The 20,218-nt window shown below is 45.1% G+C and overlaps 1 long non-coding RNA gene across 1 annotated transcript; it reads right to left on the bottom strand.

The window, feature by feature from the left end:
• Positions 1-425: 425 nt before the first annotated feature.
• LOC139053478 (uncharacterized) lies at positions 426-10,694 on the bottom strand. Its single transcript, XR_011510516.1, has 3 exons — positions 10,613-10,694; positions 668-770; positions 426-584 (listed from the first exon to the last, which is right to left on the bottom strand). It is a non-coding gene; the product is annotated as an uncharacterized lncRNA (long non-coding RNA).
• Between the last annotated feature and the right edge of the window lie 9,524 nt (positions 10,695-20,218).

Raw genomic sequence — 20,218 nt, 5'->3', positions numbered from 1 at the left:
AAAAAAATGTTTTATCGTTGCAAAACACGGAGACCATGTTACACGTGAGATAATCAAAGCGGGAGAAATTCTACGTTTAAAGGATGGTTGCATCAGCACCCCTTTATCGCTCTCACTGACAAGGAGATCAGATACCTCGGGCTATCACCACGTTGAATTTTGTGTGGCGTTGTCGTGGCGTTCTAAGCATGGTTGGTGGGCTATTGTGTGACTGTATAAATAGCGATGCTTTCTGAAAAGAAAAGAAACAGTTGGAAGTTCAGCGCTTCGTTCTCTCTTCTATCCCTTCTGGTGGCTTTGCGCTGTTATAACCTGACTTTGAAGCATAATTTATCAACAAGCCCAATCTTACACTCTTCGTAACTAACATGTGTTTCAAAAACGTCCTAATGAAAACCATTTTCCAGCAATCGGCTGCAAGTCTTAAGGAGGCTGGTTACCCTAACAACGTGTTGGTGTCGGTGGCAGAAAGGCTGCTCAAACAGGAACTTTCGAGACGATGCCTCCGTGCAAATGCAAGAGCTAGCAGCCGTGACCAGGTGAAAACCGCTGTGATTCCGTATATACACCAGATATCACATAGCCTGAAAAAGATAGGAAGCCAAGGTAATGTGCGGGTGTTTTTTCAGCTCCAAATAAGCTAAGCACCTTGTATAAAACCACTAACCCAATAAGGACAAATAAGCCGGTTTGTGGTAGCATTGCAAAGATGAGTTCGTCGGATGCGGTGTAGGAGTGGTCTATCATATTCCACTGTCATGCGGTAGATGCTGCATAGGCCAAACCGGAAGATGCATTAATGAGAACTTAAGAGAGCACAGAAATATAGTGTATCAGGTGACGATTTTCTTGCTTTGCATTGCAATACATGTCCATGTCGCCCTCTTCTAAATGACACCGCTATTATATACAGGGATAAGCGCAAGTGTGTAAGATTAATAGTAGAAACTGGGCAAATCCTATCGGCCGCTGACCAATGTATCAGCAAACTATCACTATCATTGTCCGTGAGAAAGTTAGATTATTTTCGCATGCCATGAAAGTTGACTGCATTTGCAATGGGTCATTTAGGTTTCTTGGTGTTTTTTTGCTGTACCGGTTTTAGACAGCGTGGCTCTACTCAGCCATATATACAGTCGACTTCCATTAATTTGATCATCTTTCTGGGGTTTTACTTGCCAAAACCAGTTCTGATTATGAGGCATGCCCGTTAATTCGATCCTGACGGGACCATTGAGACTGGTCGAATTAAACAAAAGGCATAAAAAAACATTGAAACATGCCATTGCTTCACTTTGCAGTATTTGCCTTCAAAATTAACTTTGGCCGCGTTTCAGTTTAGCGCTACACCTGCAACCATCAACAGCTACGAACTCGCCCAGTTTACTATTTTTCTTAATGTTAGCTTCACTGCAATACAGCCATGTTATGCATAGAACCATACCAAGCAGGGAAAGGTGCCATTGTTGCAAATCAGCACGTGTTCCCTAAATTACATACATGCACATGTGCAGTCTCCAGTCACAGTATGAGCACCAAGACGCCTAATAGGTGTATGGGCAGGCCTTCAGAGTTTGATATATTCACACTCTTTTGTTGGCTTTTAACATCTCCTCGGCTTAACGCAGTTTTTTCAACTTACTGCCTTCCTTTTTGCTAGCTTTCCCAAAACACGATTATTTTCCACTTCTCTGTGCACGGCACATTTACTTAAAGAAGACATACTAGGCCTCATTAACAGTCTCATACACGAGACATGCATGGAAGGTGAAAAAAGGACTCAAATCACCACTGAAACATAAGAAACAGCTCTGAATGGCTGCCACTATGCTTATTAGGTGGCTAGGTTCTCCTACTGTGACAGGAAACTGCATGCTTGTATAATCAAGGAACACGTGTGATGTCCTGTGACAGTGGGCCTTTTCCATTCTCAATATGCTTCACCACAGTAAGTTGCATATGCTTCAGCGCATAACACGGCTGTATTTGGGCGAATCTGACCAGTGAGGTTCGAATTATCCGACGAAGGTTAATTTTGAGATTGAAATAACAGAAGTTAGGGCTCACAGAAATGTATTTCATTAAATAAAAAACAATCATCAGCAAACAACTTTATTTAAAAGGGGTGACTGACTACTTCTATATCATTAATACATATTAAAAATGACAAGAGGCCAAGCATGCTGCTTTGAGGAACACTGGAAGTAACTGGCACTTCATGGGAAGGGCAATCGCTTATGCTGACGAATTGTTTGTGCTTAGTTAAGTATGCAGAGATTCAGCCAATTAAGTATGGCAGAAGATTTGCGATTTAGAGCTTCTCAATTAATTTAGAGTGTCAAACAAGCTCAAATGCTTTTCTGTCTGCAATACAGGAATATAACATCAATCTGGCCAGGTTTATCAAGAATGCTAGCAAATGCTTGCATGTATAAACCCGTGATCCAACTTCCAATAAATCGTTGAAAGTACCACTTGTGTGTGTCTCTTCTCTCGCCTGTCTTGTCTATGGTTTCTGCGCTAAGCATTAAAAAAATGTTGTACCAACAATGTTAAAAGTCCACCCTTGCAATGTAAAGTTTCTTTTTTTTCAAGAATACTCCACACTTTTCTGAAATGTGAACATATTTGTTATTCAATATTCAATAGGTCAGTTTCGTCAAATATCCATATTTAATTCTATCCAGAAATATCAGGATATGAAAACCCCTACTACATATAGGCCTTGAGTGGAGCAGTATGGCCTTAAATTCGTGTAACCAATGCTACTTACAGGGAACAAGAGGTGAGTCTGGGGTTTTATGTGCAAAAACCACGACATGATTATGAGACACACCATAGTGGGGGACTCCGAATTAATTTTGGCCACCTGGAATTCTTCAATGTGCACTCAATGCATGGTAAACAGGTGTTCTTGCATTTCTTCCCCGTGGAAATGCAGCTGCTGCAGTTGGAATTTGATTCCGCGCCCTTGGGATTAGCAGCACACAATGCCAAAGGCATTATGGCGGGTTTTGAAACTCAAGAGGTGGAGAGAAACCGCGGAAAGCTTTAGAAGAGATGTTTTTTAGATCGTTTGACACGTGTAATGCCAGTCACAACCAGGTTTCTGGTCAACTGATAAGTTTGTAAATGAGAGTGACTGAAAGGTGATAGTATCTGCTGCACCAAGATGACATCAGGAACATGTTCACATTGTCCAAATGATAATTTTTACAGCCTCAATTGAGAAAAATCCGTTGGCTGCCTAAAAGCGAGGCATCCTTACTGCGTGACTAGAAATTACTAAGCAAAGCAAAAAAATACCGGCTGTATATGTCCGCTCAGGAACTGCAGTTCCCTTTGAGAATGGTCACCACAAGCACCTGACTTTCTCCCTAAAGATTCCAGTATGTGTAATTATTGACAGAAAGGAAGATTTCATAACTTCTAATTGCGTGTTCTCCAATTAAATACAAGTCAAATGGTCAACAGCTATTTGATTTACATTTGACATTTTGAACATTCGCACAGCACAAATATGTACTCCAGCCATACTCGAGAAGAATACCATCAGTGCAGATTGTGAAACACCTGACGAGTAGGGAAAAAAAAGTTTCGTTTTCAGGGCTCTGAAATTATTTTGAGTTTTGTGCAAGTGCACCGTCAGTAGCATACCTACTGGTGATCATCAAGGGTTCAGCATTTAATATATCTGCTCTTGCCAACACTAACAATACGAGATATTCCTCTAACAATTCTTTCCTTCCTCAAATAAACACTAATTGTCAATGTTTACTGCTCTTTTATGGCGATTAAACGCTAAATTAAACCACCCCATATTAAAGCCTGCCGCACAACATTAACATTCAAGAGAGATATGAAGACATATTTACTATCGACACTACTGGCTACAGACTCATTACCACGAACACATATTATATACAAACTCATTTTACCACTTTCAGTGCTTCTGTATTTGCCAAATGTATCGCTTTTATTCTCTATATCCCATTGTCTTTATTTTTTCCTTCCTTATTTTTAGAAATTTTAAGTTTTTTGTCGCACAGTATATATTTCACTTGTACTTTGCATATTGTAAGCACATTTTTGTTTCTGATTATCTCGTACATTAACCTTGTGTTCTTTGATATGTGTCATCCCTATGTTTCCATAACGTGCCAATTACTACATTTTTATTTATTCATACGCAGCATCCATTTCATTTGCTTGTATTTGTAAGCACCTTCCTTGTATTTGATTACTCGCTTCATTAACTTCGTGTATTCTGATGTGTATCACTGCTATGTTGCCATAATGTATTAATTACTATATTGTTAAACTACTAATAGGTCCCACTGACAGTTTTTGTAACTCCGGGACGTCCTTCTGTACTAATGATGAATGATGAAATAAAATTTAGGTATTCTGTATCAACTGTGTAATTATTAGGTATTAAAAATCACCATTGCTAGATGTCATAGCGGCACCACTCCCCAGGTTTTGAGCCACCTCTAGTAGAACGAACTAGTGATCTTTTTTCATGAAGTGGATTGGCTTCCCACATGACATCATTAAGAATACACAAAGCAAGCCTCCTCATTTAGCTTATTTTTAGTAGGATATGAAGGCATAGTAATTGATGTACCTGTAAAAGTAAACACACTAATGTTAAGACATGTAGATGTTTCTTCAGTCTAATGGTAGACTAGCCTGAGATAGCAGATTGTCTGCCACTGTTATCTACTCTCACACTATTGACTAAAAAAGTTTACGAACCATGGGATCTCAGAAAATGCTAAATATCCGAGCAGCCTTTAAAAGTAGCCAGTAAAACCGTACATCACAATGTTTGCATATACTAGTAGAGGCTGGAAATGGGAATACCAGGCTTCGTTTTGAGGCTGCGGAGATATTCAGCTTTTTGTGAGATCCCTTCATTTGTTAACTTTTTGGGCCAATAGTACATTTGTACGTGTGTGGTAGGGAAGGTATGAATTAGAGAGTTTCTCCAAAAAAGCACGGCTTTGCAATAGATGTGCCAGGCTGTAGATGTGCAGGCAAAGAGTGAAAAAGAATGCAATAATGTTTAACAATAGCACAGTGACGACAGCAACCAAAGCAAAGCAGCAGAGGGGTACATGTGGTGGCAGAAACTTGCACTGTACCTATTACACTTATATTCTTGTACTGCAGGTGAGTGCAGAGAGTAAGTTACCGCGACTGCACACTGTACAAAACATAAGCGCTCTATGTAAACTTCGTTTTGAGGCCATCATCACCACAATAACAAAAAAAAAAAGCTGCATCTCTAAAAGTCATATGGGAACACACTGGATTCAAGTAAACTGCAAGTAGCCAACACTACTGTCACTGTACGATGTCGTGTCCAATGAGGCAGGACATAGCCAAGGCCACATAGAATAAAAGTGACATTGGAGAGGAAAGGCTTTAGAGGAGGGTAATTTTTAACCACTTGCAGCTCTTTATATAGCATGGTGACATGAAGCTTTTTTTTGAGTAACCATTCGAGGAGAGATACTGTGTATGTGTAGGTCACACCAATAAAATAGTTTCAGGGACCCTTTGGGTGATGAGGTTAACATTTAGTCTTTTTTTCTTTATGCACCCACAAGGTTCTGTTACACATGTACAGATTTTCTGTGAACATTTTTTTTTTCCTTATCAATTTGTGTTGTACCTGTGTTGTACCTTACTTTCCTTGTATGATTTTGTTCTGTTTTCTTTAACTTCAGTCTTTCCTCAGCGGCAATGCTGATGTCATTTTATTGATTTCTAGTGCTTTAAGCTAATATGGCCAGTCCTACACAATAGAGAAAGAGTGAAATAAAGAAATGCGCAAGATATGAACGCTGGGATGTGAAGTGATTGCTTACGATGGGGCAGGGTGGACACGTTAGAGAATGATGGCTGGAACAATGTAATAATTATTTTCTTTTTCACACTTTCTCATTGGTCTCAGCAGCATTCTGCTTATATTATCATCAGCAGGTCTACCAGTAAATGATAAACAAATTCTGACATTATACCAGCTAATAACTGCCTTGCTCAAGATCTGAGCAACTGAGCTATTTCATGATAGCAGTGTTTGAAAACTTGCATCAATACTGACTGAACGAAATGCTATTTTGCTTCAGCTACCTAGAAAGAACTAGCATTAGTGGGGTTGATCTCTTGATATGTCTTATGGTAAATGAATGTAGGTGCATTTGCCCATTTAGAATGAGAATAGTGGAAATTAATGGGACATTGAAAAGACACTTCAACATTCCGACGGTTGTTACAATTATGAAGGGCCTGACAGTTCCCGTAGCATTACTGTTCTGCTTACCATTTAAAGGTTACCAGCTTACTGCTGTGGTTTGGACATTAAACTCTACATTCGACCTCACATTGGGCGTTCTTGTTGCACCTGCCTTGAACCCCACCCTTTCCATGCATATGAGGTGTGTTGAAAAAGAAACCGAACTTTTGCTATAACAGCTTTGCTGCTTATGGTACAACATCTTAAGTGCTGTCCCCTTCAAAATAGTCCCCTCTACTGGCAATGCACTCTTCCCATCTTTTCTTCCATTTTTGGAAAGCCTCCTGGAATGAAATTTCTGGAATGGCATGCAGGTCTCTTCTCGCATTGTCCTGGATCTCCTCTACGATTTGGAAAGGGTCTAGGTCCGGAGAATATGGTAGGTGGGGCACAAAAGAAGTGCGGTGTTTCGCTAAGTAGCTGCGGACAAGGAGCGACATGTGAGCCAGGGCATTGTCATGATGCAACATTCAAGCCTGATTTTCCCACAATTCAGGCCTCTTACTGCACACAGAATCTCTCAAACATGCTAGGGTTCCCTGGCAAACTTCTTGGTTTACCATCTAACCATGTGGCACAAATTCCTGATGGGCAATGCCTTTGCAGTCAAAAAACACAACCAACATCACCTTCATTTTTGACCGACTCATGCGTGCTTTTTTTTGACGAGGAGCACCTTTGGCCACCCACTGCGACGACTGCACTTTCGTTTCAACATTGTAGGCATAAACCCATGTCTCATCGGCTGTTATGATGTTCTTAAGGAAGTTTTCATCGTCAGTGGCAGCGGCAAGCATTTCCTGGCTGATTTCAACACGGGTCTGCTTCTGTGCACCAGACAACAAACGTGGCACAAATTTTGCACTGACACGACGCATCCCTAGTTTGTGACTCAAAATTTCATGACATGATCCTACGCTGATACCCACTTCATCAGCGACTTCTCGAATGGTCAAACAACAATTTCCGCGAATCACAGTTCGAACTCCCTCAATATGGTGATCATCTGTGGATGTGGAAGGTTGTCCAGGCTTGGGATCGTCACCGACTAACATTCTTCCCTCTTCAAAACACTTGAACCAACCACAGCACTGCGTGCGACTCGCACAGTCCTCCCCGTATGCTTGGCTAAGCAACTGAAAAGTCTCTGTGAAAGTTTTCCCAAGTTTGTGGCAGAACTTCACACACACACACGCTGTTCTTCCAATTCCTTCATTGTCACTTTGGCACCAATCCGAAGAGCAGCTTGTTCATGTGCTCACTTCAGTGGCTGTAGCTCGCCAACTACGGTCAGAGCGAAACGCGGCAAATGGCAGTTTGTTGTCTAAACTTGCCATTACATGCGCTCAGTAGCCGCAGCGCGCTCGCTCTGCTGATTGGCATGCTATTTCAAAAGTTCGGTTTCTTTTTGAACCCACCTCGTATATATTACTGCACACACACACACACAAAAAAAAACCTCGAGTCATAAGTGAGCACTGTGTCTGTCCCCTTTCCTTTTCCAATCAGTTGACACTGTTTTCGTTCTAAATACCTTCTAGGAACTAGGCCATAAAGAAACTGTCTTGCAAGTGCCCTATATTATCTGTGTTGTACAGTCCAGTTTGTCAGTCTACCTAAATTTAGCATTGTTTATAAATTCTGCTTAAGTGCTTCAAGATTTTATGTATTCTGTACACTTCTACAGGTCAACACCACCACATATTTCATGTAAGTAAAAGTTACTATGCAGAAAATGCTCGTTTTATTTGAAGACCAAGCAGCTTAAGTGATAATGCATGTCCTGACTAGGTAAAGTTAATGAAAAGTGACCAAACATATTTTTCAAAGAAAGGCTATGTATATGTACTACAGGCAATACAAACCTCTATTTGCATGCCGCTGCTATAGGTCCCGTGACTAGTGTGACTTGCTTTCTGTAAGCAGTACAGGCTGTACAGAGCTGTCAAGTCATCTAGTCTTTAGTCTATCTAGCTTGCTTTCTTGGTGCTTTCATGTATACAAACCAGAAGGCCGCCTTCTACAGTATTATGCTGAAGATTATAAACGGTTGCCTGACACTGTGCCTTGCAATGTTCACAGGCATTCGGCTTACCAGGAGACATCATTTGTGTTGGCAACAGTAGGTGAGAGGTAAATAAAAAATAAAGTACACATTAATTTAAAAGCCTTCATCTTCACTACATTGTGCAACATAAGGATGCCTTTCCAAAGGAATGTAGCCAGTGCCATCTACAAGCACATTGCTCACCAGCTGCAGTGGCTTCATTTGGACACAGGTGACACGCAAAGACATCGTTGTGCTTGAAGTGAGGTGCATGTAAAGCACCACAATCCAATAAAACTGCTCATATTTTATACATGTACTGCGTTTTTGCTCCCACTTTGATGTTGACATGATGAGCCTGAATGCCATCAGCCATCCCATACAAAAACTGTCCCTACTTTCATTCAAATGACTCAACCTAACTGTGATAGGCTAGCAATTTTCTGGTTTGGATATGCTGTTCAGTTTGTGCATGTTATAGTGCAGGCATACCACCAATTGAGTTAAGCATTGTGAAAATCAAGTACACTACATTGCCTACTTAAGCACATGAACATTTAAGCAACAAAATCTTTTTCTGCTCATGCAGCGACCTACAGCTACAAAGGAAGACACAAAGACAGTGCACACGTGTAGGTAATATCAAGCTTTGATGCAGACATAGTAAGCTGTGGTGAGGAATGAAGTGTAATCTGTGTTTCCACATCTGCATGAATTTTGTGGAAGTGCTGGAGAATCAAGGTTTTGTACAGCTACTAATTTATGTATGTGGTCTTATAAACCATTGCAAAGTGAATGTGTGGCATCAGCAACAGATAGCCAGGCACTATCACAAAAAGAAGCAAAATAATGCTGGGGAGTGGTTGTCGAAAGTTGCAGGTTCTGGAGGAGAGAGACAAAAGGACAACACTGCATCGATCAATTGGACATGACTGAAGGCATGCACGGTATGTCGAGCAAGAAGCAGACAGAAGGAGTATTAAAGAAATGCATGAAGGAGAAGCCCGACAGTGTGTGAAGGCAAGAGCATCACATGAAAAGAAAAATTTGAAGAAAGTAGCAAATGAATGGGGAGCTCAGATGATAAGGAGCAAGAATTTTCTGCTAGAAATGTTATTGCTGTTGTGCCTTAGCCCTGGTGCTGCAAATGGAAGGTGGAAGAAACAAGTACAGTACAAGTTGAAAAAGTGTTGTGGCAAGAGTGAGCGGCATTAGATCGGTGCCTCATCAAAATGATTGAATTTGCAGTGCTCATCTGCACTCAACAAAGTGTGCTAACCTGTGCTGCTGGAAGTATGTGAGCTATCTCGAGATGAAATGTGCAATCAGCCAGCTCTTCCAGATTCAGAAAAGACTTAAGACCAGAGGAAAATTTCTAAAACTACAAGACAGCAACCTGATTTGTTAAATCATATTTTGGATGTTTCCAGTAGAAGCACTTGCACCAACGAAAACTAAGTTGCATTAAAGGTTGGACTTCAGAAAGTGCATCAACACTACACCAACGATAAATGCAATTCCACTACATGAATGACTTGCCCTGTATGAAAACATTGTTTTCACCAGGGCAATACAATGTGCATCATATGCGCATTGTATTGCGGCAAAGTATACCAAGAGTGGAAAGCAGCCACTGTGATATACGTGCCCAATTGCCGTCACGTCTCCTGCCGCAGTACAAGCACAGAGACGCCGAACAAGTGTACTGGCAGGCATTCAGAGCTATTTCGCATGCGGTTGTAGCGGTCTGAGCCCTTGTTTCGCCCACATAGAGCGCCCCGTATATGAGCTAGACATCGTAACAGCAGGGATTATTAATTACCCTTGCGCACAAGCACCTCAGAAACGCTACGAATCTGCACCACGTAACCAATATCAGTGTTACTGTACAGCTTTCACAACGGTCTACTGTTATGAAATTGCATGACGACCACTTTTCTTTAGCATAAATTTGCTCCGTATTCATCCGCAGGGCGTAGTGTTTTGCCAGTGTGGCTGTACAGCTCTCACAACGATCTACGGCTCAGATTGCATGGCGACGCAAGATTTAGTACTTACACATACAGAGTACAAAATTTCCATTCCCACGAATCTCCAAGTGTGTTGTATGCTAATACAACGACACTAATGAACAATGCATCGGCACGACGTAATGCTTTGCTACTAAAGTGATCCGAGAAGACACCTCACTCCCAAACGTATCCCCTTGCGACTACAAAATTTAATATGCTACCGTCGCGACAAAATAGCAACAAACTCACCTCGGACGCCGCTTTTTCGCCTTGCCGGCCACGCCATAGAATAAAGCCACGCATCCTGTCGATTCTGTGCTGCAAGCTCGGCTAGGGCATTGGCTAGGGACAAACGGAGCAAGCGGTTTTCTTCCCCATAGTACCTAAACGACGAGAAATTTTGAGCACCAAAAGTCCCCACATTTCTCTCTCGCAACAACTGCTCCTCGCGCGTGCGCAGAAAGAGCGGTGAAATCCATTTTCGATGTGCTCGTCTTTTCCTCTGGCTGTCGTGACGTCACGTGGTTGCGCTAAAGGTCAATGGTGGCTGCCCGGCCGCGCCCAAGGGCTGAACTCCGTGGGCTGAACTGAGTGATTGCAATATGCAACGCATAAAAACCTGTTCACTGATGTGGTGCAGTTCTAAGCGCGAACATTGCTGCAGGCAAGCAAACCTCCCAATCGGCTTTCTGCTCATAACAAAGGGCTTGCAGAAGAAGCCGTTACGTGACTGAGTGGACTTTCTCTACAGCGTTTGACTATGGGTAGTGCACTGAGCTAAGAATAACTTTAATACCTCACGTTTCCAGAAATGTCGAGTTCAGTGCGCTTGTAAAGACGGATCCTTGATCTTACTGGATTTCTGTGGGAAACCCCACTTGCGTGAAGAAAGACAAAAGCGCGTTGACAATCTCCACCGAGCTTAGTTCTTTGAGGGGCACCGCCTCTGGGAATATCGTTTCGGGGGCATAGTACAGTAAGAATATGCCGATAGCCAGACTGCGTTGCAGGAAGTGGTCCCACTGTGTCTATTATGAGCCTGCGAAACAGCTCCGTGGTAATGGGAACAAGTTTCATTGGCGCTTTAGCCTTATCTCCGGGCTTGCCTATGCGTTTACATGTATTGCTGCTTCTCACGAATGCTTCCACTTCCCGAAAGCAGCCGGGCCAGTAAAATTCCTGCAGTAAGCGGTCCTTTGTTTACCGAATGCCCAGATACCCTGTCCGAAAGCCCCCGTGGACCAGGTGCAGGAGTCGCTCATGATAGGGATGCGACTCCACGAGTTCGTCGAATTGCACTCCCTTTCGACTGGCGTACTTTTTATAGAGAAGGCCTCTCTTGAAGAACTTAACATTCTGCTTGACCACGCCTTCTGTCGCGTCTGGCCTTAGGTTCCGCAGGCTGCAATCTTTTTCCTGTTCAGCAATCAATTTGGCAGGGCTTCCATTCGATAACTTTCTTCTGCATTCTGCCTCTCGAGACATTTCAGGCTCCGGCGCTTTCCTGACCTCCGCATTAGCTAGTGTACTTTCCGCAATATCTCGTATAGGGCTGTCCTGTTTGGTGCTGATTGACGAATCCTCCGTCAAACATGTTTCCTCCGCCACTGGAGATTCGTACACTGCCTTGGCCGCGAGCTCCCTTGCCTTGGAACGAGTTAGGGCTTGTACTATTCCCTCACTAAACCCGATTCCCCTGCGTCGCAGCAAATCCTCGGATTTGTTAGAAAACAAATATGGATACTGCGGCGGGTGATGTGCCGAGACGGCGGCTTCACTGTCCAGCACTCCAAAAGGGCCTTCGATGAAAATCTTTGCCACAGGGAGACAAACAATGGATACCTCTACGGCCTGCCTTATCCAAGCAGATTCTCCCGTGAACTGGGCTGAAGCAGATTCTCCCGTGAAGCAGATTCTTCCGTCAATTGTGGCTGCCGAGTCGCGAAGTACCGGGCACGGTTTGCCGTTTACCACGAGGTATCGAATGTACGGTTCTAGCAATATCATATTTTCCTCGTTACTACTTAGTGTCATCAACACTAATTTTGGGATTTTTTGCACCCCACGGAGATATGCCCCGTTTGCTGGCAGTTGTAGCAAACTACTTGTTTCTTTACCTGGAAAGCTTTTTTCTTTTGCCTTTCCGCCTTCTGTTCGGGTGACTCCTCCTTTCCCTTGCTGTTCTCGTCAATATTTTTCACCGAATCTGGCTTTTCCTTTGATTTGTACTGACTCAACTTTTACCATCGCTCTGGCTTGTCGGGTCTGTATTTATTAATCTCCTTCTTAGGAGCTTCTTTGCCTTCGAACGCACGGCGAGTTACGTACTCCTCAGCGAGATCGGCCGCTGTCGTGATAGTGTCCACACCTGGCCTATCCTGAACCCAACACTTGATGTTTTCGGGCAGCTGGCGGAAGAACTGTTCTAATGCACTGCATTGTCTTTTCTGCGTCGCCGAGTGCACTCTCATCTCTGAGCCATTCTTTCAGGTTTACCTCCAAGGTGTATGCGAAATCTGAGTGTGACTCCCTTTCGGTCTTCTCGACCTCCCTGGATTTTCGCCTGACTGCTTCTGCTGATGATCTACACGTTATAAGCAGACTCGATTAGACTTTATCGAAGTCCTTTGCTTCTTTCCTCATGCGAGCAATGATATCAGCTACCTCACGTGGCAGCAACTTAAGCAAGCGTTGCGGCCACGTGCTTCTCGCGAATTTTGTCTTCTCACCTGTGCGCTCAAACTGCGCTAAGAAAAGACCTATGTCTCCTCCTACTGTGTAAGATGTCATCAAGTCTATCATTCTGCGCTCGCTTTCTCGTGCTTCTGTGATAGGTATTTCACTATTTTGAGCCTTCAGATACTCAATATTTAGGCGCCTAATTTCGAGGTCTTAGCGTAATCACCGATGCTTCGCAGCGATCCTGGCTCTCTCTCGACTGGCGTATTCTGGGTCTTCGCTTATTCGCCACCTCTAGCTTCGGCCTCTCTGGCCAAGTAGGTCGGATCGGCCCGTCGTTTCCCTTCTTTCTCCCGCATCGCAGCAACCCAATAGACCACAAATAATCCACAGTACACCCGATGGACGTTTAGCGCCGGGCGTTTGGACATCCACCGGATATCTGAGGGACTGTCGCATGCAAAAAAGGCGTTCAATTGGGCGACCTCTGTACGCCCCTCTTCGACATTTGGACGTCCGTCGGACATTAAAAAAAATGTCGTTTTTTAACTAAATATCCAAACAATGCCCGCTGGATAAAACAATTTGGACATGGATATCCCGGGGACATTTGGGGATCTTAAATGTGGACATTGTTTACGGAAACTTCCATGAGATACCCAGAGGACTTCCATGATAAATCCGGAATTTATGCACTGTTCGGTTTTGTTGGCGTGTCACTTTGCTCATACTGCGGCCTTTTCAGTGCTTTAGAAGCTGTACTCTACCCAAGAACCAATGTACCAGTTACACGCACCATGCTGCACTTGGTTTACGGCGCAATTGCGTCCACAAATAATTAAGTGCCCCCAAAGCAACTGGGACCTTTTTACTGGTGGAGGTTGCGAAGGTGAAAACATACGTGGACACATCTGCAGCAGAAGCGTATGCTGCAAACTGGCACATTCAACGTATTTAATGTAAGTTCCACTGGTACACAGGCATCATCAGTGCAGCTTCCAAATGCACAAAATAAGCCGAAATATGCATAGTAAAAGGCATTGTATATCAACTCCAATAGTCGTCAAAGTTATTGTAGATATTAAGCTACATCAATGTGAAATCAAATTATGCATGTAAGCCTTTTAATAAAACTTGCTCAGCTTTTTATGATGGCCTTACTGAGACATAGACTTGCTCATAAACCGCAGGACATCGGATCTTTATTGAAAAATCATATTGTAAGAACACACTTGTGTGCTTGGCACAGCAAAACATGACCTGTGCCAGAACACATTAAAGAAAAGCCCATAAGGACCTACAAAAAATTGAAAATCACAAAAGATGTCCGCAGGAGTATATGTTAACTTTAACAAGATAGTACAGGGGCACAGAAGAGAAAGTATAAATGCGTCTTGAACTGACCTCAACACAAAGAAAACTTCTAATTATCAAATTAACGCAGTGGTGTAAACACCTTTTATGAAGGAAAATGACTAGAATAAACTGACTGCATTGGTATGTGAACTGTGATATCACAAATATAACTAAACGAACAGTACAATAGAGCAACAAATATCTGGCACTATGACTATGCACACTTTTTTTGCACAAAGGCACAAAATGGCATCTTTGCTACAACATCAATGCACATAATGCAAAAACAGACTGGCTGTCTCATTGGCTCAATGTCTAGATGGTTAACCTACATATAGACTGTGGTAGCACTTTTACCTTGTAAAACTGTAGATGTAGCCATCAAAAGGACTTCACAGAAAAGTTCCTTTATGCAAATAAGAATAATGGCACTTCACGGGGAGTGACAACAATGATGCAGGAAAATAACTAGAACCTTCCCATAACATAAAATAAAATACATATCTTAAAAGAATCTTGCAGAAAATATTTGTGTTAAAACACATTTATGGCACTTCAAAGCACGTCGTTGCTTATAAGCAAGATGCTCATAGTGCAGGACACAGCGTGACCAAAATACACACAAAATTTTTAGTCTTGCTGGAAGTATCTTGCACAAAGTCTATACATACGCGCGATGATGGTCTCGCTAGTATGGTTTTGCAGTAGCACCAAGATATATGATGCTGGAGATAAAGGAAGCTTCCGTGACGTAAAAATTATAGAAAGCAAAAAGCTCTTGCAAGTTATTTTACAAAGGCATAGCATTGGTCTCACAAAGGGGTACCTTTGCAGTGGCAGCAATATTCATGTTGTATTTATTTTTTATTTATTCAAAATACCTTACAGGCCCTATGGGGGCATTGTATAAGGGGGGTTACAAAATCAAGGCAAAAAAAAAAAGAGTAAGCAGCCTTCTAAAGTGTAATACAATACATACGCCTCAATGCACGGCTCATCAACGTTACTACCAAGACCAAACATGAAAAAGGAACAACTGAATTAATGAAAGGCCACAAAGGTACACTTAAGGAAATAACACGAGTAAAACTTAACGTAAGGCACTAATACTAGAAAGTAAAATACACGAAAAATGAACGTATCAGGGAGTACAATTCTTGAAGAGATGTTTAGGGAAAAAGACACAATGGCCTCCACACAGCTCTCGCGATGGCTGTGTGGAGGCCATTGCGTTGTGTTGCCGGGGGCTCCGTGTCCCTCTCCTCCTTGCCTGGACGGGGTGGCAGCGGGTCATAAAACACTGTCACTCTGCTGTCATCCCGCCCACGGGAAGGTCAACAGGCTTTCCCCATTGGCTAAGATTTTGGCGGGATTCGGGCCCGGCTTGCGTGCACTCCGGGTAAGCGCGCGCAAGACGAGTCCCGGAGAGACCACATCGGGGCGTCGGAAGGTGCGTACGTGTTCCTCTCTGCCGGCGGCGGTCCCTTTGTCCGCCGCCGGCCGATGGTTGCTCCGGCTCGTCGGGGTCCCGGCCTCGGCGGGCGTGCGCGCACTCTTCCGTCGTCTCGATGTCCTGAGGCAGCGTCTGCCGAACGTGCCCCCGTCTGTTCGTCTGTCGTTTCTCTCTATTTCCCTTTTCTCTGCTGTGGGGCGCACGATGGCAGGCGCTGACCGAAGGATAGGCAAATTCTTACTGCTGGGGGGTTCTTTGTTCTTTGTTTCTCTCCCTGTCGCGGTGCGCCGTTAGCGGCCACCGGCGACCATTTGGCTATGTTTTGTGTGATTCATATTCGGACGTGATGTTAAACGTGTGTTTGTCTTGACTCCCAGTGTAATAAATGTACTTTCTGTCTTCTCGAGAGCTTTGCCTAGGGTCTCCCTTGCTGCGCGCGCGCGGTCTCGCCTTCCCCTAAGCTGTGGGGCCGGCGGGGCGCGTACGCGCGCAGCTGCGCGTCGGCACACGGAGCGGGCCGGAGCAGGCGCGGGCGCGCGGTGCCCTGCACGCGTGGCTGTTCGGAGTGCTCGAACCCGCGGTGGTCGTCCGGCGCGCGCGGAATCGGAGCGTGCGCGCCGTGAGCGTTGCTAGTGAAGACCACAACCTTCGCAGGAGCCACTCCATGCACTTCCTTGAAGTTGCCTAGAATGGCCGAATCTGCTTTGCTCTTGTACAAGCCACCAGGCATCACGACAAAACCGCCTTCTTTGTCGGATAGGAGCAGCTTGAGCCCCGCATTTCGAAGGACGGTCACTGCTGTGCGGAGCCGAACTGTGTTGCCTTTTTTGACCTGCTGGGGCAGGCGGTCAACACCTTCTCTGATGCATCTGTCAGCTTCATCTGTTATTGCTCTACCGGCAGCTGTCCTGACGAGGCTGAGCAGTTCCGTCTTGTCCAGAGAAGGGTGCTCACAAAATTTAGGACCAAGCTGAGGAGGGTCGCTTTGCCACGCGCTCGCGCGTCCCGCAAACTTTTGCTGTTGACTGTACATGCACGCAAAACTTAAGTGGTTATTTAATCGGCGAGACGTGTTCGAGGCGATCTGGATATGCAGTGTTGATTGTGCGGCATTATAAACATATTTGTGAAACAAGGATAACAGAGCGATATTACGGCGAAGAACTAATGGCTGTATGGAATGATCGAGTTTCATTTCTGTTACGCTGGAATGATGGCTACAATTACGTGAAATGAAACGGGCAGCTCGGTTCTGGACTGATTCAAGCATGTCGATTAAGTATGTAGGATGTGGGGACCAAATGGATTATGCATACTCGAGCTGTGGACGAACAATGTGTGATAGGCCAATTTGCGGATGTTGGGAGGTGAATTACCCAGATTACGACGTAGGTAACCTAATGTCCTTGAAGCTTTTGCGCAAACGGCTGCAATGTGGTCAGTCCAGGAGAGGTTTTCGGTTAGGTGAACACCCAAATATTTATACGATACTGTATGTAACAATTCTTTATTATTGGCGTTGTATAAAAAATGTGAGTTGTCACGCTTACGACTAAAACAAATTACCTGACATTTTGATACATTTAAAGCCATTAAACCAGGTGTTACACCAATTATGAATTAGGCTAAGGTCATTTTGAAGGGCCAGGTGGTCGTCAGTACTGTTAATTGATCTGTAAATAATGAAGTCGTCAGCGAAAATACGTAAGCGAGAAGAAACGTTAAGTGGCAAATCATTTATTTAAATTAGGAAGAGTAAAGGGCCCAAAACGCTGCCCTGAGGCACACCAGAAGTAACGTAAGTAGGAAACGAAGCAATATTATTAACTACTGTGAACTGTTGACGATTCGAAAGAAAATTACGAAGCCATGCTGGAGTGAAGGAGTCAATTCGAAGTGCAGTTAATTTTGCAATAAGGCGACAATGAGCTACACCATCAAAGGTTTTGGAAAAGTCAAGGAAAACGCAATCGGCCTGCTGGTTATTGTTTATGTTAAGGTGCAGGTCAGTCGTGAATTCGAGTAACTGTCTCACATGATAATCCTTTCCTGAAACTATGTTAATGGCGAAAAAAATTATTGGACTCTAGGTGACTATAAATATGAGAAGCAATTATATGTTCGAACATCTTGCAGCAAATGCAGGTCAGTGGAATTGGACGGTAATTTTCCGGGGAGTTTTTATTCACATATTTAAATATTGACACGTGTACTTCTCTTTATCGGGCGACCACGTTTCGCCGCTTAACAACTGTAATCGCACACCGAGGGACGCGCCTGCATGCATCCGACGTTTCTGGAAAGTTATCGATGCTTCTATCCGCTGTCTGTTGTCGCCGAACCTTATGTTATCTGATTTCATCACCTGACGCGAATGGTGTAGAACTTTGTGGAAGGCACGCGGGTCCGAACGATTAGTCTGGAACATTCGACGACTGCTCTATAAAAGCCGACGCGCTTGACCCGCTGATCAGATTTACGACGATCGCCGACTCTCTTCGCCGCTCTCGTTGTGCTTTAAGTGCAGCGTGTTTTGTGGGCACAGGTTCGCTCAATAAAAGCTAGTTTTTGCCTTTCACAGTATTGCTACTGTGTTCTTTGACGTCACGACCACGTGACATCTGGTGGAGGTGCTTTTCGTTCATGTACCGGACGCCCCCGACAAGCCGTGATCCAAGCCCGGACAGCAAAGAGAACACCAACGTAGTCCCGGAGCATCGAGCAAGCCCCCGTCTTCAACAGCTGCCCCCGGAGCACGGACTTCTACCTGAGAAGACCAAGAAGATTTTGGCCAAGGCAACCCCAATGGCAGCCCCAGCGTCCCCCATCGTGCTGCAGCAGCCCAGGGAACCTCCGACGTTCCGCGGATCAACAATCGAGGACCCGGAAACCTGGCTTGAGACGTATGAGAGGGTCGCTACGTTTAACAGTTGGGACAGCGACGAGAAGCTGCGGCATGTCTATTTCGCACTGGAAGACGCCGCCAGGACCTGGTTCGAGAATCGGGAAGCCACCTTAACGACGTGGGACCTGTTCCGAAGCGGCTTCTTGCAAACGTTTACAAGCGTCGTAGGAAAAGAGGGAGCCCAAGCACTACTAGAAACCAGAGTGCAGCTGCCAAACGAGACGATCGCGATCTTCACGGAGGAGATGGCCCGTCTTTTCCGGCATGCCGACCCAGAAATGCCAGAGGAGAAAAACGTCCGCTTCCTGATGCGGGGTGTCAAGCAAGAACTTTTCGCAGGACTTATCCGTAACCCGCTGAAGACCGTAGCTGAGTTTTCTGCTGAGGCATCGACGATCGAGAAAACTCTGGAGATGCGCACCTGGCAATATAACCGCCAGGGGCTCACACCGCAGTACGCCATCCAAGGACTGGATTCCGACAACCTTCAGGAGACCATCAGGGCCATTGTGCGCGAAGAACTGCGCAAGGTCCTGCCTTCGTCGCAGCCCCAAGTGGCTTCGATCGCCGACATCGTGAAAGAAGAGGTGCACCGATCACTTGGAGTTCCCGAGCTGCAACCACAATTACCGCAGCCCCAGCCAGAAGCGATGACATACGCCGCCGTCGCACGCCGGCAAGGTCCCCCTCCGCGACCACGCCAGGGTCCTGCAACGACGCAATTCCATCGTCCGCCGCCGCCGCCGACAGCGCGCCCACCCGTCGCCCAGCGGAGCTACCCGAGGAAGACCGACGTTTGGCGCGCTCCTGACGCGCTCTGCTTCCATTGCGGGGAAGCAGGTCACGTCTACCGACGATGTCCATACCGGGAAATGGGACTGCGAGGTTTCGCCGTCAACGCTCCGCGCCCGCAGCAAGGTGAACGCCCTCGCGATATCGCTGACTACCTCGCGGCTACTCAGTGGAGCTCTTGACGACCGTCGCGTTCACCATCACCAGGCCGCTACCTGTCGCCGCAGCGCCGACCATACACTGGCCCAGCTCGGGGCCGGTCAGCGAGCCCATATCCGGAAAACTAAAAGCAGCAACCGATGAAGGTGCGGTTGCTGTCCGTCGAACTGTCGAAGATCCTCCGCCGCCGACGAAGACGCCGAAGAAACTACCTCGACGACATAACGACACGCCGCCGTCCCGACGAAGTCTGGAAGGAAAGAATGCGACGACGAAAGACGACCTGACGACGTCACATACCAGCCACAGGTCAACGCGACGCAGTCGTGATCCGACGCCAAGACCGAACTGTAATGCAAGACAAAGAGCCACCGACCTCGACGTGCTTCTCGACGGCCACGCAGTCACCGCCTTAGTCGACACAGGGGCTGATTACTCCGTCATGAGTGGACACATCGCCGCCCAGTTGAAGAAAGTTAAGACTACGTGGGAAGGCCCGCAAATTCGTACC

Source organism: Dermacentor albipictus, unplaced genomic scaffold (assembly GCF_038994185.2).
Source record: "Dermacentor albipictus isolate Rhodes 1998 colony unplaced genomic scaffold, USDA_Dalb.pri_finalv2 scaffold_137, whole genome shotgun sequence".
Taxonomy (NCBI): Eukaryota; Metazoa; Arthropoda; class Arachnida; order Ixodida; family Ixodidae; genus Dermacentor; species Dermacentor albipictus.
Note: the sequence above shows the minus strand (reverse complement) of the source record. Positions and strands in the feature narration are given on the sequence as shown.